This window comes from Xenopus laevis, chromosome 4L (genome assembly GCF_017654675.1).
Source record: "Xenopus laevis strain J_2021 chromosome 4L, Xenopus_laevis_v10.1, whole genome shotgun sequence".
NCBI lineage: Eukaryota > Metazoa > Chordata > Amphibia > Anura > Pipidae > Xenopus > Xenopus laevis.
Genome location: NC_054377.1, coordinates 111591937 through 111613198, shown reverse-complemented (window position 1 = coordinate 111613198; position 21262 = coordinate 111591937). Strand labels below are relative to the sequence as shown.

Here is a 21262-nt window from a genome sequence, read left to right as displayed (position 1 = left end):
TAGAAAAGGATTTTTCAAGCGATTATGCCAGATATGTTGACCATTCCTATGTCGGTAGTGTGATAATGATCCAGCCCTGGAGTTTTTAAGCCTAAATTCCTCTAACAAATAATGGTAATTTGGAATAAGGTCTTAAAAATGCCCAGAACTGGTCATTGTGATTAGCTGATGTCTCTGATCTGTGTAAGTAACATATATGTTGTGTCAGTAGATACTAGTATATAAAATACAAAACAAGCACTTGCACTTTTTGTTTCACTAATGGCTTTTTAGCTAGTATGTGCTCGTTTGAGCAGGGTTGTTTAACCTTCTGTGTCTATGACCCTTTATAATCAGAGGATTTTAATTTTGCTTCTTAATTGCACAGTGCTGTGGAATATGTTGCTACTATAAAGAATATTTATGCCCAATATCAAATAAGGAGAAAAAAAAAAGTACACTCAAACTGGACAAAGCAATTGGCTCAATTTTATTTTCTGTAAAAAAAATAGGTTTCTTTGAAATTTAACTCCTCTTGTGCCGATTGGTAGGGTTGTCACCTCATCTCTTTATAACCAAACACATAAGAAATACACAAGCTAAATGGCTGATCAGACATTCCAGCAGTATATGCTACAGACAACTTATAGGGGTTGTTCACCTTTGAGATAACTTTTAGTATGATGTAGAGATTGATATTTTGAAACAATTTGCAATTGTTTTTAATGTTTATTATTTGTAGTTTTCGAGTTATTTAGCATTTTATTCAGCAGCTCTTCCATTTGCATTTTAAGAGTCTGGTAGCTAGGGTCCAAATTACCCTAGCAACCATGCATTGATTTGAATAAGAGACTGGGATGTGAATAGGAAAGACCTGAATAGAAAGTGGAGTTATAAAAATTAGCAATAACAATAAATTTGTAGCCTTACAGAGTATTTGCTTTTTAGAAGGGGTCAGCGACGCCCATTTGTAAGCTGCAAAAAGTAAGAAAAAAAAGGCAACTATAAAACTATACAAAATAATGAAAACCAATTCAAAAATTGCTTAGAAATGGTCATTCTAGAACATACTGAAAGTTACTTTAAAAGGTGAACCACCCCTTTAAGTTTTTAATCCGCCATGCTGCATTCACTGACAATTAACCATGCAAGAATCCTACCTATTCTATTTTCAATTAAAATAGGGTTTGCATTTGATTTTTTATAATAAATAATTCTTATTTTGAAAAAACAAAACAGTACATTGTTCTTGATGATAACTAAGCTGCATACATTCATATAGGTGCCAAAACAATCCTATTGGGTTTAATTAATGTTTAATTTCTTTTTAGCAGATTTAATGTATGGTGACCCAAATTATGCAAAGATCTGTTATCCAGAAAACTCCAGGTGCCAGGCAATCTGGATAATAGCGGTATTTGTAATCAAGGGGGTGGGGGCAGTCAAGCAAATAACTGAATTCTTAGAATAATGAGAAGACTTACCTAAACACACTTTTTCTTTATACTGCCTTTCTTATGTATGAGTTGTTCACATCATCTGGGTATCCACAATAGTGCACAGGTGGATCAGTTGGTATCACACAATGACCTTCTGATTCACTTTGCTTCTGTGTGGGTATTGGGAAACCTGTGTATTGTTGTTTGGATCAAAGATTAAGTTTGAAAACCAGCGCACTAGGTTAGTTGTGTGCACACAGACCGCATTTTTAAGTATCTCTGTGGGTCAGCACAGGTGGATCGTTCTCCATCAGTGCACTGCTAATTAACCCATTTAAGTAAAAAAAGGATGCTTAAATTCTGACTCGTGTCCAGTTATCATGGCGTATCCATAAAACAGGTGTACATTTGTACTGCAGAGCAGTAACCCATAGCAACCAATCAAATTATGCTATTGTTAGTCTTTATGTCATTAACCAATTAAAGCTATTTGCTGATTGGTTGCTTTGGGTTACTACTCTAGAGTAGTATTAAGCCTTGCTTTGTGAATTTCCCATCTATTCAGGCATGGAGATAAGTGAAATAAGCCCAAATCGAATGTAAAAGTGATGAGGTAAAACTGGTAAAAAAAAATGTATGCCACCAATTTAAAAGCAACGACATTTTTTCTGCTCAAAATAATTTTCTGCTGCCAGACAATAGGAGGCCAGGTGCAGACTCCTGATTAGCAGAACAGGAACCAAGGAATACAAAGGAAATGTGCTTCCCCAACCACATGTAGCTTCAGATTGTGGTTCATACTAATTTCTGTCATCTCTTTATCGATAAATAGCCGTTGAAGTGTGAACTAGATTAGTACTTTTGCTACAGACACATCCAATTGGTTAATCTTTTTACCTCCCATCCAATGTCATTGAAGTAGGATAGGGTTCTGATTGCAACGCAAAGGGCAATTTCTCTGCTGTCATATATCAGCCATTGAAGAAGCATAATAATTGGGTACTGCCTCCTGCCATAGACTTTAATATAATGTAAAATATCTCTGCTAGTAAGGTCAGTGTTGGCCCAAAAATAGCATTACAGTGTTTTCAAGGCATTAGTACAATACTAAATGTATAAGTGGCTTCAAGTCCAGTCAATGTGAGAAGGCAGTGACATTTTTGGGTGCTTCTCCATTGACAGTTTACATAGTCTATAAAATACTATTCTTTCTCTGTCCTCTGCATAATAGAGCAACATTCCAGAACTGTATTGCATTTATTTATATAGCACCACAAGTATATGAAGTGCTTTCAGTTAATACATAGCAACAGAATTAATTACTTAAGAAATTAGAAATGTAAAATACCATTGGAATGAGCTGCTGTCAGAAAGAATTTATAATCTCAAAGAAAGAGGGAGAGAGGACATAGGAGAGCTTTTATAGGAATTTTTTAAAGGATTGTTCACCTTTAAATTAACCATTAGTATGATTTAGAAAATAATGTTTGAGACGATTTGCAATCTGGTTTTCATTTTTTATTATTTGTGTTTTTTGAGTTAACTTTTTATTCAGTTTTCAATTTCAGCAATCTGGCTACTATGGTCTAAATTACCCTAGCAACCATGCATTGTTTGAATAAGACACTGAAAAAGAGAGGACCTGACTACAAAGATAAATAATAAAATGTAGCAATAACATTGAATGTGTAGCCTTACAGAGTATTTATTTTAGATGGGGTCGGTGGCTCCCATTTCAAAGCTGGAAAGAGACAAATAATTACTATAAACACTATAAAAAAATAAAAAATGAAGGCCAGTTACAAAGTTGTTTAGAATTAGCTTTATATAACAAACTAAAAGTTAACTTAAAGGTGAATAACCCCTTATCTTTTTTTAGATTTTTGACAGGTTAGTAACCTTTAGGTATATTATAGCAAGACAATGGGATGCCATGTGCAGCGCACTTTTCCATTTGCAAAAGCCCCAAGGAATCAAAATGTTATGTTGAAATATGAAGCAGAATTTAATTTTTTTGCTGCACTTTCTCAGTAAGACTTAATCCCTCCCCCTAAATACAGCATCTCATTGCAATGTGGTAGCGTGTGGATTTCCTCTGTGCTTTATTGCTTCTGCAGCAAGAAGCCAGAGTCCTGCTTCTCGCATGTAACTCAGCTTTGTAATTTATCATCAGCTCCCACTGCTCTGGATGCAGTCACGCCACGTGATGTGGATTTTCCAGACCACTCTATTGGGAAGTATAGCAAATATCTGGAATAGGAACAGTTGGGGTTGAACTACATGGCAGACTTTGCTCTGACAGATTTGTCTGTGCCACAAACGACAGATTAAGATTTTATGGGCTGGTACAAATGAAATGCTGTCATGGAAAATCTGATGAGATAAAAGGGGATGTTCTCTTGTTGTTAAGTATATATTACAGCATGTGTGTGAAGAAAATGCAGCAAACATGGTAAATCTCCCATAAGAGATCCCATTTTCAATTCACTTTATGACCTGTACATCGGTAAACGATAACATGACATTCTCTCATATAATTCAGCTCTGGTGAAGTTACAACACCTATGATTCCCTTTCGTGACAGGGTGTTTGGGAGTTGTAGTTTAACCTGAATGCAGGGGTGCTTCGCCAATGAGGCGAGTTGAGGCTGTCGACTCAGGCGGCAGCGCCCCGCTAGGTACCAGGGGCGGCAAAAATTCTGCTCCTGGTACTTTAAGAGAGAATTTCCGTGGGAGGGGGGAGGCAGCAGCAACTGCTGCCTCAGGCGGCGGAGGGGCCAGGATCGCCCCTGCCTGAATGCCCCAGGTTACCTTTCCCAGATGGGGTTATATTTGTTTAACATATCATGTTCATGTACTGTATGTGCCATGCTGAGGGACTGAAAACACTGTTTTCCTTTATCTGTTTCAACAGGGCATCTTAAGCCATTGTTCTTGGTTATCGAGAAAAGAGCCACCTCAGATGAGGCTGAAAGACAGAAATCACAAGTTCCCCAGGCATATTGGTAGGTTAGTTCCACATCCACGTAAGTTTAAGGGTAGTCTAAAGAGCATATTGTGGAATAAAAATCGTGATTTAAATAAGATTTTTTTTGAAATATTGCAGTTGGGCGTGTTGCTTTAGTGCTGCCATGCAGCACAATTCAGAATAAAACACTATATTATATGATGTGCTGCAGGCCAGGGCTGCTTTGGTGTCCTATTCCATTTCTCAACATAGTCCGTGTCACATATTCCGGGTAGCTGCTGCCGGTGCTTAAGCTGAAAACCAGTTTGAGCTGGTTGGAGCCGGTCTGAGCCGGCTGGAACCGCATGAGTCAGCAGCTGTGAGCTCTTTCCTGATAAACAAAGAGGCACAGTGTATTTTCTGGCTGAGCAAACACTGTCATTTACAGGCTCACTTTCTGGATTACATCTTAAAAATCAGCAAGGGAAGAATTAATGATGTTAAAGTCAAAAACCAAATCTTATAATTGTGTTTCCTGTCTTCTTTGGTACTGTCCTGAAAAATTAACCGAGACTATTGAAATGAAATTCCCGGGTGTATCAGGCAATAGTTTCACAAGTATGACAGAGCCACATAAGAACCACTCTTAATTGTTCAGTGGAAAAAGTGAGACCGTGCATGAGGTTGATGGGCTTGTGTGTTTTATCAGCTTCAGCAACTATGTTGCACACGCCCTACATTTAAAAATGGGATTAAGCAGATTAATCAGGTTAAAGGTGACTGACATGAGTATCCCCTTAAAGGAATAGTTCAGTGTGAAAATAAAAACTGGGTAAATAGATAAGCTGTGCAAAATAAAAAATGTTTCTAATATAGTTAGTTAGCAAAAAATTTTATGTATAAAGGCTGGAGTGAACAGATGTCTAATAAAACAGCCAGAATCCAACTTCCTGCTTTTCAGCTCTATAACTCTGAGTTAGTCAGCGACTTGAAGGGGGGCCACATGGGACATTTCTGTTCAGTGAGTTTGTAATTGATCCTCAGCATTCAGCTCAGATTCAAAAGCAACAGAAATGACCCATGTGGCCCCCCCTAAAGTCTCTGATTGGTTACTGCCTGGTAGCCAGGGTAACCAGTCAGTGTAAACCAAGAGAGCTGAAAAGCAGGAAGTAGTGCTCTGACTGACATGTTATACATGAAATCACTCCAGCTTTTATACATTACATTTTTGGATAACTAACTATATTAGAAACATTTTTTATATTGCACAGCCTATCTATTTACCCAGTTTTTATTTTTACACTGAACAATTCCTTTAAAGGGATTCTTCTCCTCTGGGTTAACGTTTAGTATGATGTAGAGAGTAATATTCTGAGACAATTTGCAATTCGTCTTCATTTTTTATTATCTGTGTTTTTTTAGTTATTTAGCTTTTTATTCAGCAGTTCTCCAATTTTAGCAATCTGGTTGCTAAGGTCCAAGTTACCCTAGCAACCATGCATTGATTTTAATTAGAGACTGGAATAGAAATAGGAGAGGACCTGAATAGAAAGATGAGCAATAAAATGTATCAATAACAATACATTTGTAGCTTTACAGAGCATACGTTTTTAGATGGTGTCAGTGACCCCTATTTGAAAGCTGAAAAGAGTCAGAAGAAAAAGGCTAATTATTTAAAAGCTATAAAAAAAATAAGACCAATTGAAAAGTTGTTTAGAATTGGCCACTCTATAACATACTAAACGGTTAACTGAAAAGTCACCACTTTAATAAAACATAACTCTAAACTTAAAAAACACATTCATTTGGTTTTCAAGCTGTTCTTAAGAAAGCATGATTATTTCCTTTTTTACAGTTATTTAATTAGTTGCCGTGACTACAGCAGAACTGTAGCCACAGTGCTAGGGTCTAAAGTTTGATTCCAGCTAGGGTACGTGTATGTTTTTCCTCATGCTTTGTGGTTCCCTGTCAGAGTTGAATCTCTGTATAGTGCTGCAGAATATGTTATCCCCATATAGATAAAGGATAACAGTAAAACAACTTTAATAAACCTGGAAAAAGCAAAAAAAAATTGTGGTAGTGTTGCTTTAAGGCTAGCTAATTATCTGTATGTGTCCTCATTTCTCTGTTAAACGCAGAAGATAAAAATAAGCCCATTATTTACAGAAATCTAACACTCCCCAGTCTAATTTTTAGGTGTGGCCATTTTCAAAGCTTTGTTTTATTAGAGCCTTACATTAGAAGATTAGAAGGGTTCAGATCCCTGAGTGAACCCATAAGGGTAAAGACATTGGACTCATATTTCACAAGGGAAAGGCAGTTTCCTGGCCTGGCTCACAGTCATGTGTCCTTGAGCTGTGGGGGGGAGGGAAGAGCTTGTCAGGCTGGGAAGAAAAAAAAAAAAAACCATGTATGTTTGCCAGGAAGCAGGAACTGCCCATGTAACTGAAGACTGCAGTTTTCTCCCGTCTGCCCTGCACATGTGACAGCTATGAAGCAAAGCACGGGGAGAAAGTTTTTAGAGGGAAAAGGAACAATTGTTATTAAGACAAACAGGTTTCAGAAAAAGGAAATTTAACAAGGAACTACATTGTAAAAATAAAGAGAAAGTTTTGGTCACAAACATTTAATAAGCAAATCTGTGGGTTTAACCAATTTTAGTTGTAACATTGTCGTCTACTTTTATTATTCCATTTTAATATCCCTAGGGGAGTAATGGGAACACCCCACCATTTTGTTGAAGTCATGATTTTATTTTCCTACTTTCCCTTTTAAATGGAAACTATATCCCTGAACTATGTAAGTCTCTATAAAAATATATGGCATAAAACAGCTCATGTGTAAAACCCTGCTTCAAGTAAATAACCCATTTTCATAATAATATACTTTTTTAGTAGTATGTGCCATTGGGTAATCCTAAATAGAAAATTGTCATTTTAAGATTTAAGGGCCGCCCCCTGAGATTACAGGATTCACGGTGCACACAAACAAACCTAACAAAACCATACATGTTAGGTCACATGAGCCAATTAAGAGACAAAGTTCTGTCTTTTGCTTCCCACACTTCTCCCTGATAAGCTGGCCATTGATGTTGAGATTTTTAAAAGATCTGATCCTCATCCTCATCGTGAGACCACGATTTTCTTGGAACGATCATACGATCGTACGATCATACAAATTGACCATCAACTAAAAATACCAATTTGCCAGGAAAACAAAGGGGAGCTGCCTGCTTGGCCCTGCAAACATAGATAGATTGCACTGGGACCGACAAAGATTTTGTGACCTGGCCGATCAATTTCCTGACAGATGTCGGCCGAAAAATCGTAAGATGCTCGATTGTTCGAATCCCACTAACCGCACGATAATTACGAAGGATTGGTTGGACTTCCCTAAAATCGTCGTTCGGCAAGAAGAATCGTTGCGTCTATGGGGAGCTTTACAGTTAGAGTTGTAGTATTTCTGGTCAGGTGATCTCTGAAACACAGACCATCAGTAAATGGCAGCTCAAGGGAAAAGATTCAAAAGAGCAATATTTACTTAAATATATATATACCAGTTTGGCAAGATTCTTTAATAGGCCACTTAATATGATATCAGCTATCTGTTGTTTGAGTTTTTATTTTGGGGGTATAGTTTTCCTTTAAAGGTTATCCTAAACAACTTTAATTCAACTTTAATTAAATATTTTCAATGGTTTTAAAGTTATTGGTAAATGTAACTGAAAGCAGTATTCATGTTTTCTTTTCTGTTCTCTGCTTCTGACTTTTGAAGCCAGTTCTCCTTCAGATCTGCTACATTATTTTAGGAGTCAGAAACAGCACTGCAGAGAATTTAAACAGCCAAAAAGATGCTGGTTTGAATAGCAAGTACTTTTACTAATACTTTTAAAACACTTCCAAACTTTGCTTTGTAAACATGGCAAAGTTGTGTAGAATTACATCTTTCATTATGCTAAATATGTTTTTAGGTGGCAATTTCCTACAGCAGAAAAAGAATCCTGTTAGGGACTGGCCTGCCAGATTTCCAGATGGTCTCCCGGAAGGCCATTTCTTACCATAGACACCTATAATGTACTGACTACATCTAACTCTTTTGCGAGTGTGCCCTCAATATCAGATCCTTTGGTGGGCCCAGCACTGAAACATTTATTATGAATGGATCATAAAAGTATTATCTGTATGTGCAGCAGTCTTCTTTACTGTTATATTGAATCCAAAACATTATGTTGGTTCAGATGGAGCATCTGTATAATGTCTGATATTAATAATAAAAAGTATTGTTTTTTTTTTAATTCAAGTGTTCAGGTTTGGGATCCGTTATCCAGAATGCTCTGGACCTGGGATTTTATTGGATAACATCTTTCCGTACTTTTGGATCTTTATACCTTACAGCTACTAAAATAGGATTTAAACATACACCCAATAGGCTTGTTTTGACGCCAATAATGAATAATTATATCTCAGTTTGGATGAAGTACAATTTACTGTTTTATTATTACAGAGAAAAAAATTAACCATTTTAAACATTTTTTAATTATTTGGATAAAATGGAGTCTATGGGAGAAGGCCTTCCTGTAATTCTGAGCTTTCTGGATAACGGGTTTCCGGATAACGGATGCCATACCCGTAGATCATCAAAATGACACTGTAAGTCATCTCAGAAAAATGCCATAGATCTGGATGAATCAAATTTTAGGGAAAAAAAATTCAGAGATTTTGCCAAACCACAAACCAAATCAAGGACTGAGTGTACACTAAACAAAGCAACTCCAACTTTTTACTCAAGATTGATTTAAACATACACCCAATAGGCTTGTTTTGATGCCAATAATGAATAATTATATCTCAGTTTGGATGAAGTAAAATTTACTGTTTTATTATTACAGAGAAAAAAAATAACCATTTTAAAATGTTTTAATTATTTGGATAAAATGGAGTCTATGGGAGAAGGCCTTCCTGTAATTCTGAGCTTTCTGGATAACGGGTTTCCGGATAACGGATGCCATACCCGTAGATCATCAAAATGACACTGTAAGTCATCTCAGAAAAATGCCATAGATCTGGGTGAATCAAATTTTAGGGAAAAAAAATTCAGAGATTTTGCCAAACCACAAACCAAATCAAGGACTGAGTGTACACTAAACAAAGCAACTCCAACTTTTTACTCAAGATTGATTTGATATTATTTAAAATGATATGAAAAAGGCCAATAATGTCAAAACTAAAACAAACCTATCTTTATGCATATAGGGCATTTTAATTTGCTGGTATTACTAGTTAGCCCTTTAAGTTCTTAATCAAACTTGCATTAAGATACATTTATTTTATATCAAAACTAGGTTAGCAACCAATTTGTATAGCTCTATAACTAACTTTCCAATAACTTTACGTTCAGACCATTTTTTTACTATTTCAAGCTATTTCTAAAGATATATGCTAGGATTTTTGAGCAAAATGTAATTGAAATTTATTCTCGAAACCACTGGCATTTCCCAGTATGAACCTGAAAAATTTGCATTTGTTGAAGTAAGTGGAAAATTTCTTCATTAACCAACTGATGAGTAATATTTTTGCCACATATTTGCAAAAGTAATAAAGCAATCAAAATGTAATTTAAAGTAATGTCATAGTACCTTTTCATTGCAGTTTCTATTCCAATATTGATAGCTATAAAACTTTTATTGATATTAGTGGAGCCTTTTTGATGATTTATAAATGGTTAATTCTGTTTATGGCAAAAATGCTTACTGTGCCAAAATAGAATTAATTACAGGGCCTCCAATGGCTGCCCTCTATTTCTTGGCCCAGTGCAATCTGTACATTAAAAAGTGGAATTACAGAACCATAACTTATCTAAATATAACTAGTACTTGCTGTTGCAGCTGGGAGAAGGAAGGTGTTTGTTTATATAGAGGCCTTTTCAGTGGATGTTGAAACTATACATATTTCCTAATTAAAACATCAAGCAAAAAATCTGTTCACCTGAAGCTTGGTTTATTGAATTGCTGCCTCTTTAGGGCTCCTACTGACGAGCGGTTGAAGCTGCGCTCCCCTGCGTTCCGTTTTTTCTGCGTTCAGCCGCAGGGGAGCGCAGGAATAGACGCGTGTAGGCTGTACTCAGCCACGCTGCTGTGTGAGTACAGCCCCATTGAAAAAAAGCTAAATGCGTCTATTCCTGCGCTCCCCTGCGGCTGAATGCATAAAAATGGAACGCAGGGGAGCGCAGCTTCAACTGCTCGTCAGTAAGAGCTATTAAGCAACTCTGTGAGGAGCAAGGTCAGTAAAAATGTTTCTGTTGGGGTGTGAATCTCTGGCAGCTCTCATAAATGCTTTCTTGTCCTGAAAGTAGGGACATTTTTAAAAAATGCAGTTCAGTTCAAGGCTGTACAGAGGGTAGACAGAGAACTTATGTGTCACATGAGCTTACCTATTTTCTGCAAAGTGTGGTACTAACACCTCTTTTTTTTTTTTGTGCGCAGGCAGTCTTTTTCCTTATTTGAAAAATAGTGCAATTCATCTATGGATGATTCTGGCCCATCCGTTTCTTTTTGTTCTCCCTTATCAACCTGCTATCTATGAGCTCTGTCACCTAGAGGCAGATTTATCAAAATGTGAGTTTAGATTTTAATAAACAATAACTCTACCACATTCTGTTCGTTCCTATGGGATTTTTGGAAACGTATTTATCAACACGCTATCATCCATTGATAAAAACGCTTTTAAAAATCCCATAGGAATGTTTTTTATTTAATAAATAAATCTGCCCCTAATGTTTCAGATATGTTGATATACTTTTCATGACCATCTATCATTGTTATAGCATCATCTATCTTTAGTTTTCAGTTGGCTATTTCTCTTACCCAGCTCCCAGATCTTGTTGGTTAAGGTTTTGTTAATTGTTTGGGATATTTGCTCTACTTCTGTTTAACATGCTTTAAAGTACTGAATAACATGAAGAACTGGATCTTTGTTGAATTTTGTTAAAAAGTGTGATTCCAGGTGGTTTAAATTGCATATTATTCCTGCATATTATTAATATTATTAACATTTGTATATTTGACTGATTTTACGTTGTTTTTTTCAGTAATAAATCATTTTGTCGGCTGTGTGTTGTAGATTATTTGATAAAGGTTGCTTGGTTTACCCTTTTCCCAATTTCCCCTTGGAGTTTATTAGTTATTTCTTGTTATCTTTTACATGGTAGGCTCTTAGTTTTCTGCCTCCTAGCGTGGAACATTACCTATATAAAGACTTCCATTTACTCCCCTATTCACATGGTATGGTAGGAGAACTTTTTTCTGATTTATTTCATTATGTATTTGTTCTTAGTTCATATTTAGAGAATCCAGTCTTTTATAAGCACAGACAGGTCCAGAAATAGAGGAAGGGTAGAACACAGGTTTCTGGACCAGACTCTTATAGACCAGATTCCTGACAATATTGATGTTCCTTACTTTTCACTGTGCTGTACTAGGGATTCCCAATATATCCTGCTTTTGCCAAAATCATAATTTAAGCAAGATATTTCCCCGGGTTTTAAAAAAATATGTATGGTATATGTACCTGGGAAATTATATCTTCTATGGGCTCGTGGGAAGTATATCTAAGAGTGGAATGACAGAGGGTTGTGGTCTTCATTTTGCTTCACTTTCTATATTATTTTCTTATGTGTGCTTTATCTATTTGCCTTTTCCCTATATACAGTGTGGAAAGGGGCTTTAAACCAATGTCATATGTAACAAAAAAAGCATCTGCTGATTTCATTGGCTTGAATAGGAAATACGTGGAAGCAAATGTGTGAGTGAATTAAGTGCTATTTTGCACAGTACTTGGCAGAATTATCAAGTGTATTTTTGCTCCTGCTTAAGTACAAATAATGTTTTTTCACATGCCTGATTTTTTTTACTAAATGTAAGGTTTTTTTTGCAAATTACAGTATTTTTTTCCATGTTTAGCATTTTTCAAATTCCTACATTGTTTTGTTTAACCAAAAATTTACACCTCATCTAAGATATCAAAAACCATACTATATAATTAACCTATGGGCAACAAGTATGAAAAATTCCATCGGAGTACACAGGTAAAAGAACATCTTGATTTGAGCATTGTGAAGATTAATTCTTCAATGGGCCAAGCAAAAAAAATGTTATGCTTTGTTAAAAAACACAGGAAAAAAAATCGATAATAGGTATTTTGGATTTCTCACATAGGAAAGAATCAATCAAGAACAAAATTTGCTTTTATAAATCAGCTGTTGATACATGCAATACCAACCTTAACTTAATTTATGGAAAAAATGGACAACAGATACCTGAGGTATGCAGCTAAGAAAATGAGAAAAACTAGCAAACATTCCAGTTATCAAAACCCTTTATAATCTCTCTTTTAAGCTGGCCATAGATGTACAGATTTTCAACAGATCCAATCCACATCGTGAGACCAAGATCTTCTGAGAACCATCGTACGAACGTTCGAACTGTCCATCAACTAAAACGACCAATTTACCAGGAAAACAAAGGGGAGCTGCCTGCTTGGCCCTGCAAACATCCATAGATTGTACTGGGACCGACAAAGATTTTTTAACCTGGCCGATCAATTTCCTGGCAGATGTCGGATGAAAAATCGTAAGATGTACGATCGTTTGAATCCCACTAACCGCACGATAATTTGACGAATCGGTCGGGCTGCGCTGAAATCGGTCGTTTCGCAAAGAAGAATCGTCGCGTCTATGGGGGCCTTAAGTCAATTCCCTATTCAAGAACAAATAGCATGTTCAAGGCAAACATTTGTTATAAATTTATACCATGTTGTAAAGAAGAATTTAGGCTCTTCTAGTGCAGAGAGTGCAATTGGGATGTTGCCTCTCCTTTCCCCCAGAAGCCCAAAAAGATAAGCAGGGTGGTCAGGGGTAGTGTGGGGTAGGCTGGCTCAGGGTAGCAATGAAGGCAGAATCACCCCTGAATGTACTGTATCAAATGCAAAAACGAACATACCCTTCTCATAGAACACAACTACAATTGACTAGCAGCATTTTATGTTGTGACTTTAAGGGGCAGATTTATCAAAGGTCGAGGTGAATTTTCTAATTCAAAAAATTCTAATTTTGAGCTATTCGAAATTTATCATGAACTATCTCTTTAAAAATTCAACTTTCCATTCAACATCTACAACCTGCTGAATTGTTGTTTAAGCCTATGAGGGACCTCCTAGAGCCTATTTGGAATCAATTGGTGGAAAAATCTAATTTTTTTTGGGAAAAACTTTGATTTGAATTCGATCAAATGCGCTATTAATTTGATTCGTACGATTCGATCTAAATGGACCTTTATCAGCCAAAAAAACATTTGACTTAATTTCTTAATCTTTTTAAACTCAAATTTCTAAGTTTTTCAAATTCGAAATTCGACCCTTGATACATATGCCCCTAAATGTATTTTAATACATTGGGCCAGATTCAATTCAGTGAAAAAAATGTTTATCACGTGAAAAGTCAAGGAAGAGATTAAATTTGAGATGAGATGAGATTCATAAAAACTTATCTCACGTTTCATCACATGAAAAGTCTATTAATGTCTATGGGATTAAACTGGAAGTGAATTATAAGAATTGAATCTCCTCCATGAGTTTTCATGAGATAAACTGAATTGAATCTTTCCCATTATATTTTAATACTGTATTCTCTTATAGCTTTAAAAACATAGATGTCAAACTAAAAGGGCTATGATTATTGGCTCCTAATTAAGTTGCCTGTACTATGTGATAAGCGCCTTAAATTGTAAGTTCCATTGGGACAGAGACAAATCAGGTGGTCTCTTGCATCGTACATGATATTATTGTGGGAAAACATTTCCTATATATCTTTGATTTGTGGGTCTATTGTTATTATTATTATAACATATTCCACAGTGGTGTTCAATAAATAGGTTTAAACAGTAAACATATAGAATTACATACAAAGCAATCAATAACAAAAGATGAAAAGGGTCCTGCCCAGGGCCTTTGTTTACTGTAAATCATTCAATATTTGCGTTTTTGACATACAGTGTAATGGGGACCCAAGTAAATGTAATTTCTAAGGCTCCAATGGCACTCCCTGCTTCCAATAGGGGGTGACCCAAGTTTGGGGCTGACCCTTATACTGCTGGTGAGCCAGAAAGGGAATTAGTAGATCTAGAAATGACTGTGTTAATCACTGTGTTAAAGGGGACCTGCTCCCTGAGAAATAATTCCAAATCTTATTTAATTATGTTAGTCAAATAAAAGAAACACTAGATAAATTATTTCAGTCTCGTTTCTTTAGTCTTTGAATTCAAATCTGGTTTATGCTCCAGAGTTGGGTCAGTGGGAGAAGGAAGAAATCACCGGCACAACAGGTTATTTCCAGCAGGGACAACCCTTGCTCGTTTATTTTGCGGATGCAACGTTTCGGGGCGTAACCCCTTTGTCAAGCAGGAGAACCCACTCTTTTGTAGACGATAAGTGTAATATCCAGGTAGCAAATTAACACATATAGGCCAGTGTTTTAGGGTTAGGATTACCCTAACCCAAACCTCCCTATTCTTATATTAAAGCTCTCCACAACCTGTTATATCAAGTAGGTAAGAAGGGTGACATAAACATTTGTTAGTTTCCATGCGTCTGTAACACACCAGTTGAAATATTGTTTATTTAAAAGAACGTAAACCCTACATTCTAGTAACATGTATAGAAGTTGTGCACATGTCCCCACTCAAACAGCATCATTTGTACTGTATATTTGCCCTCTGTTTGCCAGCACCACCACTCTTTCCTAAAACAAATAGCAGCTTTCATTGGCAACTATATTCCCTTTGACACATCATCAGTGACATTTCCATTTGCAAACAGCATGTGTGCGCTGTAAAGTTCAAACACTCAAGAATGCATGTTTACATAGGCAAAACTTACTTTGATAGAAAGTTCTGATTGGATTGACCACTGTAAAAGTTAAACTGAGCTCAGGAGAGAAGGTAATGAGAAAAAACAGGAGCAGACAGTCAAAACAAAGTTTCTATGGGAGCTAGCAATGCTATTTCTTCATTGGCTGCTTGACTGAAGGGAGTGTAGTAAGCTGAGAAGAACTGAGCATACTCAGTAGCAAACGATTAAAGTCAATTCCATGTTCACGGATGTTTTGTGGGGGGTTTACAGTTTTTTTAAAGGAATTGTTTATTATAAAAATAAAAACTGGCTAAATAGGTAGGCTGTTCAAAATAAAAACGTAGTTAGCCAAAATGTAATGTATAAAGGCTGGAGTGACTGGATGTGTAACATAATAGCCAGAACACTACTTCCTGCTTTGCAGCTCTCTAGGTTTTCTCTGATTGGTTACCAGGCAGTAACCTATTAGTGACTTAAGGGGGCGGGCACATGGGTCATAACGGGTTGCTTTTAAATCTGAGCTGCATGCTGAGGATCAATTGCAAACTCACTGAACAGTTATGTCCCATATGGCCCCCTAACAGTTGTTGACTAACTCAGAGTTAGAGAGCTGAAAAGCAGGAAGTTGGGTTGTTTTTTGTTATGTTAGACATCTAGTCACTCCAGCCTTTATACATTACATTTCTGGTTAACTATAACTATATTAGAAACATTTTTTTATTTTGCACAGCCTATCTATTTACCCAGTTTTTATTTTTACACTGAACTGTTCCTTTAAAGCTTATCAAAACCAACTTGAGCTCCTACTGATATCTGATAATTAATGTAATTTTCAAAAGGATAGCATAGACCTTGGTTGGAAGCACATAACTACCCCATGTTAATAGAACAATTTGCACATATGCAAGGAAGGATTGATGCTGTCATGCCTATTCTATGAGACCATATGCTGAGGGCCCAGGGCTCAGGGAAACTCTTACAACTGTAAAACTATGTTTCATGTGTTCCATCCAGGAGACCTAGCATGATCTTTATGAGGTAACAGAAGGGGTTGGACATGTTAATTATAAAAATATGACAGTGGGGTAGGTGAAAACCTGCACAGATAGCAAATGTTTATCTGGGAAAGTCTGGAAAAGACAAGGAGGTCTTAAATTCACAGAATCTTACACTTTTCCTATTAAGCTTTTGCTATTAAGTTCCCTGCTGTATGTGTGAGCATTGACAGGGCCGTAATCTGACAGTGTGCACAAATAGATTACAGTCCTGCCAATGCTTGCACATGCAGAGTGGAGGAGACCAAATCAGGGTTTTCTCAAATACTCCATCTTGGAGAAGTTCACACCAGTTTCTAGAGTTTCACTAAATGTTTTTTGCTAAAGAACTTTGTTGAATATGCTTGCTGTTACCATACTCTTAATTTGACAAGTTACAGTTGAACATAGAAAATACTACCAGAAATTGTGCTTTGAAGTTGCTTTGATCCATCACAGGTTCGAGAGCTGTGGGAACTACTTAGGTTCTCTTGATTTCTGGATCAACTAGAACAGCACAGTCCAACTTTGATTTATCTCGACAGACATAGAAGAAGACTCCCCCCTCACTCACTGAGAGGATATGATGATACTGATACTACACCTCTTCCATTGGCAGGTAGCGGTGGCAATAATATCAGAATAGTAAGATTACCTGAATAAGTAAAGTATCAGAAGTGTGGTTCTATGTTTAAAGCTTTTATGATCTTTCTTGCTAGTTTAATCAAATGGTAAAAGCCATTCCCTGTAGTCTTGGGGCCTTTTCATCTGTGTAAAAGTAACTTTGTATCGGTCTTGTTATCCAGAATGCATGGGACCTGGGGCTTTCCGGATAACTGATCTTTCTGTACCTAAAGTCTACTAGAAATTCATTTAAACATGAAATACCCCCCCTGAGACTGGATTTGCCTCCAATAAAGATTAATTATATCTTACTTGGGATCAAGTACAAGCTACTGTTTTATTATTACAGACAAAAAGGAAATAATTTTTGTAAATTTGGGTTATTTGGATAAAATGGAGTCTATGGGAGACAGCCTTTTCCTAATTTGGAGCTTTCTAGATAATGGGTCCCATACCTGTACTAAAATAACACTTAAGGGCAGATTTACTAATGTTCGAATGCTAAATTCGAATTCGAATTTTAAAGTTGATTTTTTGGCAAAAAAAAAGTTGTAAAAAAACCAAACTTGAATTCGAGTTTGAATTCAGATTCTAGATTTATTATACCTTGACCCTGGAAATAACTTGATTTTGATAGGTCACCACCTAAAACCTGCCTATTTCATGCTGAAGTCAGTAGCAGAGGTTCATTAACCCATTTAAAGTGTTCCTAGCCTTCCTGACATTCAAGTTTTGTTTAAGGAAAACTGGATTCGAGTTGCGTTTGAATTCAATTCCAGTTTTCGGGTCATTCCTATTCGAAAAATGTAATGTATAAAGGCTGGAGTGACTGGATTTCTAACATAATAGCCTGAACACTACTTCCTGCTTTGCAGCTCTCTTGGTTTTCATTGATTGGTTTTCAGGCAGTAAATTGCAAATTGAAAACTCACTGAACAGTTATGTCCCATGTTGCCCCCCTTCAAATCCCTAACTAACTCAGAGTTAGAGAACTGAAAAGCAGGAAGAAGTGTTCTAGCTTTTATGTTAGACATCTGTTCACTCCAGCCATTTTACATTACATTTTTGGCTAACTAACTATATTAGAAACATTTTTCATTTGCACAGCCTATCTATTTACCCAGTTTTTATTTTTACACTGAACTGTCCCTTTAATTTTGTAGACTGTTCTGTTGAATGTAATTTGTATGGTTAATGTCTACACTCTTCTACTGTAAACACACTGGAATATGTTGATGCTGTATAAATACATGTAGTAATAATGATAATAATGTTGTGTATATGTTATGTATATGAGGAGATGCTGTTTACAGTGAATGCTTTTGTTCTGTATGTGGGTGAGGGAGCTGTTTATAGGTCATATCACTACTCTATATTCAGGGGAGGAGTTGTTTGCAGCTCAAATCTCTGATCTTTATATGGGGGTGCAAGCTTTTAATCTCATGTACACGTGTGTCTATTTTTTAAGCTGCTGTATTTGATTTATATACTGTATATGCAGGAGGCCAGTATTTATAGAACATGTCAATGTGGAGGGGTTAACTCTAGCTCCTCTCTCATATCTGCTTATGGGACAAAGGTATGATTGCAGCTTATGTATCTGATCTATGGATACAAAGTACCTTGTGTTTAATGAATGACATGCAATATTTTCATTTAGGGGCTTATACTTGACACAAAAGGTAGTAATTCTATTCATGTCGGGCAACGAACTGTTCAGAAAACCCCTGGCATTCATATTTAAGTCTATTCAAAGTACTTCAAAACATGTATGAGATAATATACTGTAAACTGCAAGCTTTAAGGTGAATTTCATTAATGTCATAAACACTAACTTTAACAACGCTTTGCAGTTTAATATTTTGAAGTAGACATATTTGCCCATTTTATATTTATCAGAATGTACTTTCTGGGGTAAACCTACTGTTACTGGTATATATGGAATATGTGGTCTGCAATTTTTCCTGAATAAAATAATACCCCACATGTATGAGTGTATACAGGTAGCAGCAGCAGCAGCAATCTATATATTTTTAAATTGCACAACTTCAGTTATTTAGATTTACCATTTTTCTGGATCCAAATAGCAGCCACAGTGAAAGGTAAGTCTCTGTCTCTGATTTGTACTGTATATGAGGGGAAAGGGAAGGGAACTGTTTGCAGCTTTTCAAGCTTTTAAGTCTCTCTAAGAATTATTTGGAGGAAGAGAGTATTTGCTACTCATTGCTGTGTATGTGGCAGAGGGGGTGTGAACTTTTTGTAGCTCGTGTCCATGCTTTGTATGTGGGGCAAGTAAAAATGTTTAGCGCTTGTCTCTGTATGTAGGGAACAATTTATTGCTCATGTCTCTGAATGTGAGGGAGTAAACCAGTGATGGGCCAGGCCAGCCAGACTCCCTATGCATCCCCCACCGGCCACCTCACCGCCCATGAGCACACACATGCTGACAACACGATGGTGGCTGTGGCAGCGGACAATGAGCAGGCAGTTGGGGTACAAGGGGTCTAGGCCACAGACAAGTTACATGCCTAGTGCTCACTTCTGTCTGCCCCTAGTTCTGGTCCTGGAGGCAACCGTTCATAACTCAGGTCTCTGTATGAAGGGGAGGAAAAAGTTTTAGCTCATGTCTCTGTGTGTGTGGGAGAGGGAACCGTTTATAGCTCATGTCTGTGTAACATAGTAAGTTAGGCTTCAAAAAGGCACACATCCATCAAGTACATATATATGAACCTGCCTATCTGCTAGTTGATCCAGAGGAAGGCAAACAAAACCCATTTGAAGCCTCTCCAATTTGCCCTGAGGGGGGGAGGGGCAGACTCCAAGATGGCAATGGACCAGTCCCTGGATCATCTTGTACTATGAGCTATCTCCCATAACCCTGTATTCCCTCCTGGCCCGGACTGGCAATCTGTGGGTTCTGGCAAATGCCAGAGGGGCTGCTATAAAGTGCCATAGAAAGTCAGTATTTAGTGGGCTGGTGGGGGCTGTTTGGGCCTCTGTGGGGGCTGTTTGGGCCTCTGTGTACCTGAAATGCCAGGGCCTAATTTAATTCTCAGTCCGGACCTGATTCCCTCACTTGCTAAAAAGACATCCAACCCCTTCTTAAAGCTATCTAATGTATCAGCCAGTACAACTGATTCAGGGAGAAAATTACACATCTTCACAGCTCTCACTGTAAAAAAAAAAAACCCTTCTGAATATTTAGACAGAACCTACTTTCTTCTAATTGGAATGGGTGCCCTTTTGTCAGATTACTGGTAAATTAACTTTAGTATTAGAGAGATTATTATATGATTCCCTTTATAAATTTATACATGGTTATTATATTAAGCTCCTCTTCTCCAGCGTGAACATCCCCAATTTGGCCAGTCTTTCCTGAAAGCTAAGATTTTCCATACCTTTTACCAGTTTAGTTGCCCTTCTCTGTACCCTCTCTAATTCAGTAATGTCCCATTAGAGCACTGGAGACCAAAACTGTACGGCATATTCTAGATGGGGCCTTACCAGTGCTCTATACAATGGCAGAATAACCCCCTCCTCCCCAAATCTATAGCTCATGTCTCTGTATGTGGGGGAGGAACAGTTTATAGTTCATGTCTCTGTATGTGGGGGGAGGAACAGTTTATAGTTCATGTCTCTGTATGTGGGGGGAGGGAAAAGTGTATTGTTCATGTCTCTGTATGTGGAGGAGGGAACAGTTTATAGTTCATGTATCTGTATGTGGAGGAGGGAACAGTTTATAGTTCATGTCTCTGTATGTGGAGGAGGGAACAGTTTATAGTTCATGTCTCTGTATGTGGAGGAGGGAACAGTTAATAGTTCATGTCTCTGTATGTAGGGGAGGGAAAAGTTTATAGTTTATGTCTGTATGTGGGGGAGGGAAAAGTTTATAGCTCATGTCTCTGTATGTGGGGGAGGAACAGTTTATAGCTCATGTCTCTGTATGTGGGGGGAGAGAAAAGTTTATAGTTCCTGTCTCTGTATGTGGAGGAAGGAACAGTTTAAAGTTCATGTCTCTTTATGTGGGGGAGGGAAAAGTTTATAGTTTATGTCTCTGTATGTGGGGGAGGGAAAGGTTTATAGCTCATGTCTCTGTATGTGGAGGAGGGAACAGTTTATAGTTCCTGTCTCTGTTTGTGGAGGAGGGAACAGTTTATAGTTCATGTCTCTGTATGTGGGGGAGGGAAAAGTTTATAGTTTATGTCTCTGTATGTGGGGGAGGGAAAAGTGTATAGCTCATGTCTCTGTATGTGAGGGGAGGGAAAAGTTTCTAGTTCATGTCTCTGTATGTGGGGGAGCAACAGTTTATAGTTCATGTCTCTGTATGTGGGGGGAGGAA

At 37.2% G+C, this 21262-nt stretch overlaps 1 long non-coding RNA gene across 1 annotated transcript; it reads left to right on the top strand.

Annotated features, from left to right (window-relative positions):
* Positions 1–3411: 3411 nt before the first annotated feature.
* On the top strand, positions 3412–17153 carry LOC121403086. The gene is made up of 3 exons (XR_005967039.1): positions 3412–3870; positions 4332–4422; positions 16759–17153. It is a non-coding gene; the product is annotated as an uncharacterized LOC121403086 (long non-coding RNA).
* The last annotated feature ends 4109 nt before the right edge of the window (positions 17154–21262 follow it).